At 43.9% G+C, this 13,062-nt stretch overlaps 1 protein-coding gene and 1 long non-coding RNA gene across 2 annotated transcripts in view; one reads left to right on the forward strand and one right to left on the reverse strand.

Annotated features, from left to right (window-relative positions):
- Positions 1–10,423: 10,423 nt before the first annotated feature.
- On the reverse strand, positions 10,424–11,600 carry LOC137840780 (uncharacterized). The gene is made up of 2 exons (XR_011087806.1): positions 11,458–11,600; positions 10,424–10,767 (listed from the first exon to the last, which is right to left on the reverse strand). It is a non-coding gene; the product is annotated as an uncharacterized lncRNA (long non-coding RNA).
- Positions 11,601–11,631: 31 nt separating this feature from the next.
- Positions 11,632–13,062, forward strand: part of LOC125978141 (cytochrome c) — a 12,889-nt gene continuing 11,458 nt past the window's right edge. Inside the window, exon 1 of the mRNA XM_049735228.2 lies at positions 11,632–11,781. The gene's annotated coding sequence lies outside the window, so the exon portion shown is untranslated. The remainder of the gene's footprint in view (positions 11,782–13,062) is intronic.

The raw sequence follows: 13,062 nt of genomic DNA on the forward strand, positions 1-13,062 counted from the left end.
ATATTTCTGAGGACTTTGAAATAACAAATGACTTTTGATATATTGCCTAAATAGCTTAATGACCCTTAAGGAACTGTGGAATGCATGCCTGATGTTTTTTCTCTGAATCATGGACACGGCCAGAGTCGTCTTGACCGTTCAGTACTTGATTGTATCTTATGTTTTGACTAATGCTAGACGCCAGTTTTTGATTACTACTGAACGCTCTGCACAGAGGGAAATAGTTTGTCTAACAAAGAAAAGATACGGTTGAATGCGGTACGACAGTGTATGTCCAAGATTGGAGAAGAATGTTCACAGGAAGGTCACGTGGAGATAAAACCAGTGGGTGCCAGAAGGAGCCACCCGAGAACTCGGCCAAAGATGATCGCCAAGGCCGAGAGACGGGATGGAAGACAACAGCCCCCTCCACACACACACACACACACACACCAACAGCCCCCCACCAACACACCGAATCGCCCATAACCAGCACCACTCCCATGGAAGCAGACTCTCCTTCGAACTTGCCCCACCCCGAAGACTCATCGCCCATCAATCCCAGCCCACAATGTGCTACTGAATATAAAACTGATCTAACAACCTTGGACTTTGCCTTTTCTGAATGGAGACTTTCCGCTCTTGAAGGGCCCAGCGCTGTATTGTACTTTCCTGAAAACAGAGCTTTTTGAACAAGAATTGTGATTGAACTCAACCAATCTGTCTAAGTCTAATTTCTGCTTCAGTGTCTTTGCATTTTCCTAAATCTGAAGAAATCAAACGAGCACGCAGTGAGTAAATTGGAGAACAGGTGATTGGCAAAGGCTTTTGCCGTGAGGTGCAGATAACGCGCTCCCTAAATTGTGGACAAAATCCAACAGTCCCTCCAGCACCTCATCTTCCTTTGATGCCCATTGTCTGAGACATTCACTGAGCACGTCATCCGTTGGGGCCTTATCCCTGATGTACTTATGGATCTTGGATGTTTCATCTTGGATCGTGGCTCTCACGCTCGCTAGTCCTCGGCCTCCTTCTTTACGGCTAGTGTACAGTCTCAGGGTGCTGGACTTGGGATGGAACCCTCCATGCATGGTTAGGAGCTTCCGTGTCTTGATATCTGTGGTCTGTATATCTTCCTTTGGCCACCGTATGATTCCTGCAGGGTACCTGATTACTGGTAGGGCGTAGCTGTTAATGGCTAGGGACTTGTTCTTGCCATTGAGCTGACTTCTTAGGACTTGCCTTACTCGATGGAGGTATTTGGCTGTGGCTGCTTTCCTTGTTTCCTCGTCAAGGTTGCCATTTGCCTGTGGAATTCCAAGGTATTTGTAGCTGTCCTCAATGTCTGCTATTGTTCCTTCTGGGAGTGAGACCCCCTCTGTGTGGATTACCTTTCCTCTTTTAGTCACCATGCGGCCACATTTCTCAAGTCCGAATGACATTCCGATGTCAGAGCTGTAGATCCTGGTAGTGTGGATCAGGGAGTCAATGTCCCGCTCGTTCTTAGCGTACAGCTTTATGTCATCCATGTAGAGGAGGTGGCTGATGGTGGCCCCATTCCTGAGTTGGTATCCATAGCCCGTCTTGTTGATTATTTGGCTGAGGGGGTTCAGTCCTATACAGAACAGCATTGGGGACAGAGCGTCTCCTTGGTATATACCACATTTGATGGTCACGTGTGCAAGTGGCTTGCCATTGGCTTCAAGTGTGGTTTTCCACTGTTTCATCGAGTTGGCGATGAAGGTTCTCAGAGTCCCATTGATGTTGTACAGCCTCAAGCATTCAGTGATCCAAGTATGTTGCATTGAGTCATATGCTTTCTTGTAATCAATCCAGGCAGTGCTCAGGTTGGTACGTCTAGTTCTGCAGTCTTGGGTGACTGTTCTATCCACCAGGAGTTGATGTTTTGCTCCTCTGGTATTTTTACCAATCCCTTTCTGAGCAGTGCTCATGTATTGATCCATGTGCCTGCTGATCTTATCTGATAGTATGCCCGACATCAGCTTCCATGTTGTGGAGAGGCAGGTGATTGGCCGGTAGTTGGATGGGACTGTACCCTTTGATGGATCCTTCTGGATCAGGATCGTACGCCCTTGGGTTAGCCATTCAGGGTGAGTCCCATCCCTTAGCAGCTGGTTCATTTGTGCTGCCAGGCGCTCATGGAGAGTTGTAAGTTTCTTGAGCCAGTAGCTGTGGATCATGTCAGGGCCTGGTGCTGTCCAGTTTTTCATTCCTGAGACTCTTCTCTGGATGTCTGCCACTGTGATGGTTACTGTGTTCTGTTCAGGGAGCTTGCTGTGGTCCTTTCTCAGAGCCACCAGCCACTGTGCATCCTTCTTATGTGATGCCTCCCGCTCCCATATATCCTTCCAGTACTGTTCAGTTTCCAGCCTTGGTGGGTCTGCTCTGCTATTATTCCCCTGCCACTGAGCGTACACTTTCGCTGGTTGTGTTGTGAACAACCTGTTTATTCGTCTGGCTTCATTCTCTCTTGTGTACCTCTTTAGGCGGCTGGCCAAGGCTTGGAGTCTTTGTTTGGCAGTTTCGAGTGCTTCAGGTATGGGCATATGGCTGTATTTCTTGGGAACTTGCTTTTTCATTGCACCTTTCTGGGCCTCTGTCATTTGGCTCACTTCTCTCCGTGCTATCTTGATTTTGGCCTCCAGCCTTCTCTTCCATGGTGGGCACTGTTGTGGTCGCATATGGTCATTCTTCTTGTAGCCAAGCATTTCTAGGATCACTGCTGCTGAGGTGTATATCAGCTCATTGGTTTCAGTGATGGTAGCCGTAGGAATTGTTGTCAATGCTGCATTCACATCTTCTAGGAGACTTTCTGAGGGTACTTCACTTAGCCTCTGCAGTGTGTATCTAGGTTCCCGAGCATTCATTCTCACCGTGATCTTGTTCTTCAGGTCAGTTGCTGCCTCGCTCAGCTTGATTGTGCTTATTGGGGTTTCGTACCCAACCTCTGGGCTTTTACATGGATTTAACTCGTCTCTGACCTGGTGCTCTGGTTGGCCTTCGCTATGGCATTTGTGTTGTATCTCATCAATCTCGAGGTGTGATAGCAGGTGCCGTTTATGGATATTGGAACATTGAGCTACTAGTTGCTTGGCCGATAGTGTTGACTGTGGGTATTGAAGTTGCCATTGTTCCCGCATTCTCCGCATGTAACCCCTCTCGCTCGGGTTGCTGAAGTAGTAGCATTCCAACAGATCCTTATTCTCGCATCTCGCCCATTTGTGTCTTGTTCCAGTAGCCCATTTTTCATCAGGGTGCTCTGGTTCCCCAGCACCTGACGCAGACCTTGTTTGTCCGGGCGACGTCTGAGCCGGCATGTCTTTCGTTTCTTTTACTCTCATTATCTCTGAGGTAGGCGGTATCGTTAAGGGTCTTGCCTAAGGACCCACACCGACTGCTGGTAAGGTAATCGCTCATTGCTCATATTGTGCCCCTGCCGGGAATCGAACCCGGGTCTTCCGTTTGTTATATATATATATATATATATATATATATATATATATATATATATATATATATATATATATATATATATATATATATATATATATATATATATATATATATATATATACTATATTCCCTTTTAACAAATGCAAAGATGCTGGAAGAATGCCTGACGCCATCTGTTAAGCATGGAGGAGGTAATGTGATGGTCTGGGGTTGCTTTGGTGCTGGTAAGGTGGGAGATTTGTACAGGGTAAAAGGGATTCTGAATAAGGAAGGCTATCACTCCATTTTGCAACGCCATGCCATACCCAGTGGACAGCGCTTGATTGGAGCCAATTTCATCCTACAACAGGAAAATGACCCAAACACAACTCCAAATTGTGCGAGAACTATTTAGAGCAGAAGCAGGCAGCTGGTATTCTATCGGTAATGGAGTGGCCAGCGCAGTCACCAGATCTGAACCCCATTGAGCTGTTGTGGGAGCAGCTTGACCGTATGGTACGCAAGAAGTGCCCATCCAACCTTTAAAGGTAGCGGTTTGCAAGTGTGCTGCTCACACTGCGAGCTCTGATCCTGTTTCTCTCTGTAATGCTTTTGCTGACAAATCCGCTAAGGCCGCTGCAGACGGCCCGCTCCATGTCCTCTCGTCTCTCATAGCTCATGATTCGATATCACACATCTCCCCTGATGTGTTGCTTGACATGCAGTCTCAGAGCCCCTCCCAGGAACGGCTCTCTTGGGAAAAACAGGGTGCAACTAAAAACACTGTTGGTCTTTTTGTGTGACCTTTGGGCAAACCTGTCTTGCCTCGTAACTTGTTCAAATGGGCTGCTATTTCGAGTCATGGGGTCACCCATGTCTCGACGGGGGGTATGGTGAAACAAGTTGAAGCTATTTATACAACATACGGCTTTGCAGCTTTTTCACAACAATTTTGCAGAGCGTGTTTGATCTGTGCTAAACATAACCCACAAGGCAATTTAAGACCTCAGAGAGGGAAATTCCCGACTCCATTGTATCTGTTTCAGACAATACATATGGATTATATCCAATTACATAAATGTGAAGGGAAAGAATATTGTTTGGTCATAATAGACGCATTTTCTAAATGGGTAGAAACATTTCCTACCAAACATGCTGATGCACTCACAGTGGCAAAAGCCTTATGCAAAGACATCATTCCAAGATACGATATTCCAGAAACAATTTACAGCGACAATGGTCCACATTTTGTAAATCAAATAGTGCATAACATTGGGAGAATGTTCCACATAAATCTAAAGAACCATTGTTCCTACAGGCCACAGTCAGCTGGCCATGTTGAGAGATTTAACGCGACTATAAAAAACAGATTAAAGAAATGTATGGAAGAAACCAAACGACCATGGACTCAGTGCTTAGACCTGGTCAAAATGTACATAAATATTACAAGTAGAACAGGGCTAACTCCCTATGAAACTATGTTTGGAAGGCCTTACAGGCTTCCTCAGTTCAAGAACACATGGGAGATCCCCGAGGAAGCCACGTTAGCTGATTACATGAGAAAAATGTTGGAGCGTCAAAAGAATCTAACCAATAACACTGATGATGAACCCATTTCTCCGCAGGAAGACCCCAAAATAGTACCGGGAGACTGGGTTTTGATCAAGAGTATCAAGGGGAAGAATTGGCATTCACCCAAGTGGGAAGGTCTCTTTTTGGTACTACTCACGACACCTAATGCTTTGAAAATAGCCGAACGCAACACGTGGATTCATTTATCTCATTGTAAAAAGGTGATCTCTGCAGACCCAACCTAAGTACGGAAGGTGAGCAAAGTCTGGTAATAGTGCCTGACCCTGGTGCCAAGATCCAGGGTTGACACGAAAGCTAGCAGAAGCCAATTTCCAAGACACCAACCCGAAGCTCAGGGTGTTGACTCTGAGGAGATCCAAAAACATGAGCATTAGAGAGTCATTTGGTGAGTACTTTAATCTGGCTGTGGCCTGCGCAAAGTCTGCCATGTGTTTTTGGTTGCTTTTGCTGGTTTGTGTTACCATTGTATTTCTTTCGGGGGTTATTTTATTTGGAGGGATAGAGTACCATGAGCCTCGAACATTCTTCTCTCAGGCAACTACCAACGCTAATTCTAATCGATATGGCTCATGGGGAAAAATTGCTAGACATAAGCGCGACACTAAATCCCCTTTTGATCAGGTTGTTTGTATTCCAGAAACCGTCCGCGTTCCAACTTGCGTACCATGGCTTTTGTCTTGTACTTATAATAACTCATTAATGTTCACTGTGGCTCCTAATACATCTTCTTCTATTATTTTACCTATGAAAAGTTTGAAAGTGTTTCATAATGGTCACTCCACTACTGGAGATAAATGGCTCAGGTATTGGTGGTCTTTAACTGGCCACCCGGTTAGCACCGGCTGGGGCACCCTTGTCACCACACAAACGCGAGAGTATTGGCCCTCTGGTTCCAGTGAAGAGGCTGTGTTCTTTGCTAAACGAGTGACTTTGAAAAATCAGGGCACAAGCCTCCTTTTGACTCTTACACTCCCTGATGGTCAAATTCGTCCTCCAAATGCCACCTTGTTTAACACTTCTTGTTGGGGTTTTCAACTGTGGGCTTGGTCCTCTGGAATCGATCCTCGCTTTCCTATTGCTATTTGCCTTAATAAAACAATGTCGGTCGCAGACTGTCCCGTTACAAATAATTACACCCTGTCAGCAGGAGCAAAAATCACAAGTATGCTCCTCACTGATGTAGACAGCTATTTTGTAGCCTCCACAGGAATAAGCGGTCAAACCAACAACTGGCTTCTTATGGCTGAGCAAGCCGCAAAGATGGCTAACACCAGTTGCATTGCATGCATGGGTCCAAGGCCTCTTTTGAAAATCATACCTGCAAATATAGTTCCTAAGTGTGCTGTTGCTTTAATGTTAAACTCATCCATTTCACCTACTCATGATTGTTTTAAATGGGATAAGGTTTACCCTGTTGCCTCTATGACAAAATATAAACCCCTTTTTTAGTCCGATGTAGCTAAGGGTAATTTTACATGTATTAGATTACCTGGTGCCGGTGAGAAGCTCGGCGCCCTACCTCCTCCATGGTGTGTGTCCATGACCAATGTCACTGCCCCTTTTTTGCCCATTGCTCGTAGTGATATTTGGTTTTGGTGTAATAGTAACAAACTTTATGATAGGTTGCCTTTCAACAGCTCCGGAATTTGCGCTTTGGTAACCCTATTGCTACCTGTTCATTTGATACCGATGTCCTCTTATGATCTAACATCTTTTGCTAAGTCCGTAGTGCCCGTATTCTGGCCGAGAACGAAACGAAACGCCGAATGGCGGGGCGCGGCTAATCCAATTTACATAGACGCCATTGGTGTTCCTAGAGGAGTACCGGATGAGTATAAGCTGGTGAATCAGATAGCAGCTGGTTTTGAATCCGCCCTGTGTTGGTGGTGTACTATTAACAAAAATGTTGACAGGATTAACTACGTCCATTACAACGTGCAGAGGCTTGGAAACTGGTCAGAGGCGGGTTTCAAGGCGGTCCACTCCCAACTGGCCGCGACTTCCCTCATGGCTTTCCAGAATCGAATGGCCCTTGACATGCTACTCTCAAAGGAGGGCGGTGTCTGCGCCATGTTCGGTGACCAATGTTGCACGTTTATTCCGAATAATACTGCAGCCGGCGGAAGCCTGTCCCAGGCCCTTGAGGGCCTGCGGACCTTGAACGGGAAGATGAAGGAACACAGTGGGGTGAACACAGAGGTTTGGACCGACTGGTTGAACGTGTTCGGAAAGTACCGCACCCTGGTTTCCTCTGCCCTGGTCTCCATTGCCGTTTTCTCTGCCATTTTGACCTTGTGTGGGTGTTGTTGCATCCCTTGTCTCCGGTCCCTAATTAACAGGCTAATTACAACTGCTATCTCTCCACCAGCTGAGACTTTCCCGTTGCTCCAAAGGGATGACCTTTCGATCGACGGGGGTTCCTTCTCTAGTGACGACCCGGTTGGCGACTCTATTGTGGTAAACCTGTCCGGTTTGTTTCCTGACCCTAGCTTTGCCGATTATGACTCAGTTTCCTCCCGAGTGTAAGTTAGTTCTTGCGAAATGTGATCCCTTGGCTGAAAATCTTTTTGAAGTGGCCATATGGGTGATGAGTTGGTCTCCGGGAACTTATGATAAAACAGGGGGGAATTGTTAGATAAATTGTATATATATATATATATATATATATATATATATATATATATATATGTTATCATGCGTTCCCTAATGAGTACTTATTAATAAAGTTATTGCACAGAATGCTTGCTGTTTCGCCTTGCAGACATCAGCCAGTCCACAACAAGTCAAACGATGCTGTCTGGAGCTTCCTGACCTTCTACACCTCTGGGAATCCAAGAAAGTTGTTGATAGCTCAATCTATTTTTTTGATGTCTGCACATGTCATTTTGTCTTTGCACTCTTTTCACATGACTTCTTTGTTTCACATAGCATTTTGTCCTTGCACTCTTTTCGTTTCTCATGGCATCCTGTCTGCGACTTCTAGTTTCACATAGAATCTCGTTTCTTCTCTCATGAGACAAACCCCACGCTTTCCCCCCCACCTATCAGGGGCTAGTCTCACATTGTAGGTAGGGCATTCCTAAATAAAAAGAGAGGAGTGTAAACAGACCTTTAGTGTGGTCGGATTGATGTAAGTCTGAATGCACTCCTCGCGAGAAAAGACTCAACATTCTGCCTCACTGGTTTTGTCTGCTGATCCTTTTGCTGATTTTGAACCTTACACTATCGGTAATGGAGTGGCCAGCGCAGTCACCAGATCTGAACCCCATTGAGCTGTTGTGGGAGCAGCTTGACCGTATGGTACGCAAGAAGTGCCCATCCAACCAATCCAACTTGTGGGAGCTGCTTCTGGAAGCGTGGAGTGCAATTTCTCCAGATTACCTCAATAAATTAACGGCTAGAATGCCAAAGGTCTGCAATGCCGTAATTGCTGCAAAGTTTGATGTAAAAAAAAATCTTATTTCAAATACAAATCATTATTTCTAACCTTGTCAATGTCTTGACTATTTTCTATTCATTTCACAACATTTGGTGGTGAATAAGTGTGACTTTTCATGGAAAACACAAAATTGTTTGGGTGACCCCAAACTTTTGAACGGTAGTGTATATATATATATATATATATATATATATATATATATATATATATATATATATATATATATATATATATATATATATATATATATACATACACACATATATGGACCTGAACCCGCTCAAGACCGTGGAGATGACAGTGGACTTCAGGCGAGGCCCTTCACCACTTTCACCCCTCACTATCCGCAGTAATACTATTCTTTCATCAGACACCTTCAAGTTCCTGGGAACCACAATCTCTCGGGACCTGAAATGGACCGGCCACATAGACTCTGTCCGGAAGAAGGCCCAGCAGAGGCTGTACTTCCTGAGGCAGCTCAAGAAGTTCAACCTGCCGCAGGAGCTGCTGAAGACCTTCTACACTGCCATCATCCAGTCTGTCCTCTGCACCTCCATCACTGTCTGGTTTGGATCGGCCTCCAAACAAGACAAGCACAGACTGCAGAAAAGATAATTGGAATCAACCTCCCATCTATCCACGACTTGTACCTGTCCAGGACCAGGAAACGTGCAAGTAACATCTCAACAGACCCTTCGCACCCAGGTTGCAGCCTGTTCGAACTACTCCCCTCCGGACGCCGTTATAGAGCTCTGTACACTAAAACCAGCAGACACAGAGACAGCTTCTTCCCCCAGGCTGCCGCTCTGATGAACTCACACCACTCTTAGAGTCTCAGAGTCATTACTGTGCAATAACATCCCGCTTTCCACACCTTTTTTGTCTACACTGTTTGTACTATGTGGACTCTCATAGTGAGGGACCCTCCCATCTGTGGTCTCTTCTCAAGGTTTCTCATTTCCCCTAGCTGGAGTTTTGAGTTTTTCCTTGCCCTCTTGGGAGTTTAAGATCAGTTTAAGATCAGGGGATGTTTGAGAATATCTTTCGTTTTTCACATGTCCTGAGTGTTGTTGTTAGTCACCTAAATGTTGAACAGAGGCTGTGATTTACCCAAGTCAAATTCCTTGTTTGGCACGCTCAATATATATTCATACTATATATATATATATATATATATATATATATATATATATATATATATATATATATATATATATATATATATATATATATATATATATATACTTTTTAAAATCTTTTTACTATGTCCAGCTGCCCCACTCATTTTTATACCCTTTCTTAAGTTTAAGAGAAAAAACAGGCTTCTGACAATTGGAGGGAACTCGCGAGCTAGCGTGTTAGTGTTGTTGTTAGCGCCGTTTTTTGCGCACACGTCAAGTGCGAAAAAACCCCAAAAACATTTTAATGTCACGTGATCGACCAGTAGTGGCCAGGCGATCGACCGGTCGATCGCGATCGACGTATTGGGCACACCTGCTGTAAGCAGCTATGCGTAGAAAGAGCTGGCGTTCATAAAGGGAGAAACAGTGCTCTCTGGTGGACATTTAGCCGTTTTGCTATACTACCGCTAGCCTTATCCACAACAAGTGACAAAAAGTGAACGCGCCTGTAGGTGCAGTATGATTGATAGAGTTCATAGTAAATTTTTGTTCATTGTAGAAAATGTATTTAAATTCAATAGCGGTTTAATCATACAAGGTAATTGAAGGTATGATTATTGCTATTATCATTATTTGCAAAAACATTCATGATTCATTGTTTGGTGGCATAAATTCAGTGACTGCGCCTGTATCTTGTTAGGTTACGGATTCTAGTTATTGATCTGACTCCAAATTGCGATCAACACTTAACACATAAATTGCTATGTCCTAATCCACACACTGGCGCACCTAACAATTTTGCGAGTTCGTTCTGTCAAAGAGAAGACCAGTAGATCAATCAGACCAAATTTACCAATTATTTATTCCTGACAAAGCGCACTAATACAGGCCTGGGTCCCGGGTCCCTCACACTAAAACTCGTGCGTTTTTGTGACCACCAAAAGACGACACATTCTTCCGGGTTGCCCAGTTTTAAAGAAACACAATATGAATATTAAAGCATGCAAAATATTGTGAGATGATTGGTGGATGGCCATCTCCTCCCCGTGTCGGTGCTATCGCGGAGGTCAGGTGGTTGGAATTTCCCGCGAAGTCCAAGACACATAGACGTGCTGTTGTTCTCATTCCCGACCTTGAGGTGTTCTCCCGTCCGGTACTCCCTGTCTGGGCCTATACACAACACTTCCAAGAAAACAAGTTCATGCAGTTTGCCTGCACATTCTTCGCCCCCCACCAATCCACACGAGCACTCTAATACTAGATATTAATATGATTATAAGTTTAACACAACCTTAAAAAATATGTTTGCAAACTCCCAAAAGCACATTTCCCTTTAATCTAGTGCAGTGGTTCTTAACCTTGTCACCCAATCCCTCAAAAACACCACTTAGGACAACGAAATGGGTTATCCTAAAGTTTGGACAATTTTATTTAAGATTTTTCGAAGGTAGGATGCTTCTGTAATACACTTTTCTTATCTTGAGATACCAACCAAGTTAAGAAACACTGTTATGTAGTACACTTTTCCTAAATAGGGCCCTAAAGTGCCATTGCCACGGCAACTAGACAGATTAGATTCTCAAATTGGGACTTTTCTGTAATACGCCTCCTGCATTACATCAAGGATATATACTCAAATGCTATGCTGCAACTAGATATACTAACTGAATAAATTACAATAATGAATTCATTCATATTGCTTATCCTTACGAAGGTCGCGGCATTTTGTTTTATAAGAGCTTTTTTTTTTTTTTTTTTGATGACACCTTGACGCAACACGTATGAAACGTACTAATAGTACAATCGATTACAAGCGGTCAAAGGAGGTGACGTCATATTCTTGTCGGGTGCCGACCAAACAATTTTAATTACCCTTTTGGACTTTTCTTTCTGCCTTAAGGACGAACGAATACTCAGCACAGCAGCTTCAAAACACCTACTACGTCAGTTTTTCATTTGACCGACGACTAATTGTTACTGTGGGTCGAGTAAGCGATTCTTCAAACAAACTACCGACATTGAAACGAGACGTGGCCCTTTCAGGACGCAAGACGAAACCGCAATCACATGACTACATGACGTCATAAGCCGGCATTCGTAAGTGACCTTCTGTGCGACCGCCACAACGTGTTTGTCTCTCGTAGCGAAGAGGAACCACATAGAAGACAGTTTCATTCAACGAATTCCAAACTACTGGCAAGTACAACACAACACAACACAACACATTTGAATTTGATGTGCTGAAGCTATGTTAACAATTATATTTAAAACCGCGGGGAGTGAACGCAAACTGCCGCAATGACGTTGGGGCACATTTTAATATTATAGTTGTAATTTTTTTCAGTGGGTTAATGTTATCTTATGCTTCTGTAAACACACTTAGAGTTTTTATTCGGGTGGACAAATTTTAAGTGTGGTGAGTGAGTTGTGTAGATTGTGTCCTAACTCCTTCAATTATCCTTGAGAGCTGGTTGGGGGTGACATAAGGTCACCGTGAACCTGATCTTGTGGTATCATCCACGTTTTGGACGAACACGAAAAACACTACAAGGTATTGGAATACAATGTCAAGTCTTGGACTGAAAGGATTTGAAATCTTCGGCCTGCCATGTTAACGATCATCCTTGAGAGCCAACCGCCCTGCTAGTCGGCCAGCCATCTTTTTTGTTTTCGTCGCTTTTTTCCCCCAACAAAACTAAATGCAAAAGGCGAGGTAGACCTCACCCCTGGTAGTGGTTCACGGATTAAAAATGACGTCAAAAGTATTCATCCCGCACCATTTAGTAAAACACACTGGCAAAAACCAGGAGGCTAATGCTGAGTAGCATAGCAGCTAACGCCGGTCGAGGAGGGGGCTAAAGCTAAGCTAACGCATTTGACACTTTTGGGCCTCCAAGAACCTCGAGCTGGAAGTCTCATTTTGACGAGTCGGGTGATAACGTAACTCGTAGATTGGGTACATGTAATAAGAGCATGCTTAGTGGTGGTTGCACTGGTTTTACCTTCGACGTCCTTCATCCAGCACTGCAGAGGACAGACGAGGAAGGAAGGATAGCAATGTCATTGATCAAACCCACTCATTCATGTGCTTTTTTTCTTTTTTTCTTTTCTTTTTTTTTTTAGAGGAAAGGTCGACATGTTACATCAAAGTTTCATGGACTGGCCTGACTCAGTTCAAGAACTGTTTTACAGCAGGTTCCTATAACATTACATACATTTTAATACAATATATACACTACCGTTCAAAAGTTTGGGGTCACCCAAACAATTTTGTGTTTTCCATGAAAAGTCACACTTATTCACCACCAAACGTTGTGAAATGAATAGAAAATAGAGTCAAGACATTGACAAGGTTAGAAATAATGATTTGTATTTGAAATAAGATTTTTTTTACATCAAACTTTGCTTTCGTCAAAGAATCCTCCATTTGCAGCAATTACGGCATTGCAGACCTTTGGCATTCTAGCTGTTATTTTG

The sequence above is a fragment of the Syngnathus scovelli genome, chromosome 12 (assembly GCF_024217435.2).
Source record: "Syngnathus scovelli strain Florida chromosome 12, RoL_Ssco_1.2, whole genome shotgun sequence".
Lineage (NCBI taxonomy): Eukaryota > Metazoa > Chordata > Actinopteri > Syngnathiformes > Syngnathidae > Syngnathus > Syngnathus scovelli.